Source organism: Labeo rohita, chromosome 24 (genome assembly GCF_022985175.1).
Source record: "Labeo rohita strain BAU-BD-2019 chromosome 24, IGBB_LRoh.1.0, whole genome shotgun sequence".
NCBI lineage: Eukaryota > Metazoa > Chordata > Actinopteri > Cypriniformes > Cyprinidae > Labeo > Labeo rohita.
Genome location: NC_066892.1, coordinates 6,985,814 through 6,987,013, shown reverse-complemented (window position 1 = coordinate 6,987,013; position 1,200 = coordinate 6,985,814). Strand labels below are relative to the sequence as shown.

The following is a 1,200-nucleotide window of genomic DNA, read 5'->3' as shown; positions in this document are numbered from 1 at the left end:
AGATGCACTGGAAAGATGAAAGCACCGTGAGCAGTGTGGTGCTGGACAGGTTGAGAGCTCGCTGCTGGGAGATCGGCCTCTATCTCTCTCTGTTTCACAGTCTACAGATCCCTCACCGGACTGTGAAACTCTCCTCACAGGACTGGACGGAAGAGATCTGTCACCGGGCACAGACTTAAACCGCATCAAACAGCAGCACTCAGGAGACGGCCAGTCAGTCGAGTGAGTGAGACACACTCTCCTACACTTCACACACACATACTTACTATAGAGAGACAGAGGGAGGGGAGGGAGGAGGGAACTGACTGTTTATATTACTGGAGAAATGATAGAGAACAAAGTGTGCTTTTATTTACATTTGAAGAAACTGTACCTACGGGGTTTAGAACATTTTATTAAGAGAATTAAAAACCAGCTTTAAAAATATCATATTTTATACTTACATTATCAGTTCTTTATATTGCATTTTTATTCAGAATACATTTTTTTAAAAAAACTTAAATATTTACATATTTTTATTTATTCATAGATGCATCTTAGATTAATATATAATATTTGAATAATTAAAAAAATCTATCTATTGAGATATATATATATATATATATATATATATATATATATATATATATATATATATATATATATATATATATATATATATATATATTTGTAATTATAATTATATTATAATCAGATATTTATTTTAATATGCATTTTAATAAATATAATTATTTAAAAAATATGTATATTGCATTTTTATTATTAATAAATTATTTAAGAAATATTAAATATTTATTTAAAGTGTTATTTTTAAAGACCAATTGGTAATTTTTTACATTTACAAATATATAAATATTTATTTATTCATAGATTTATTATGCATTACATAGCATATCATATTTATTTAATATATATAATTTTTAATTTTATAGTTTTCTAAACTCTGTAAACCTATGGGTGAGAATTTTATTTTGAGAATTTAAAAAAAACTGTTTTAAAAAGGTCATATTTTATATTTGCATTATAAATAATTTATATCACATTTTAATATGAATAAAATATTTAATATATGTATATATATATTTATATTTAAACTCCATTTGGTAATTGTTTTGTTTTTTTTGCATCTTAAAATATTGAAAAATTATTAGTTTCTAAAAATGTTTAATATAAATATAAATATTTATATATTCATAGATT

The 1,200-nt window shown here is 24.0% G+C and overlaps 1 protein-coding gene across 1 annotated transcript in view; it reads right to left on the bottom strand.

Moving 5' to 3' along the window:
• The window catches only part of LOC127155397 (matrix metalloproteinase-16-like), an 80,803-nt gene that overhangs the window by 21,826 nt on the left and 57,777 nt on the right, over window positions 1-1,200 (bottom strand). The gene's annotated exons all lie outside the window — the stretch shown is intronic.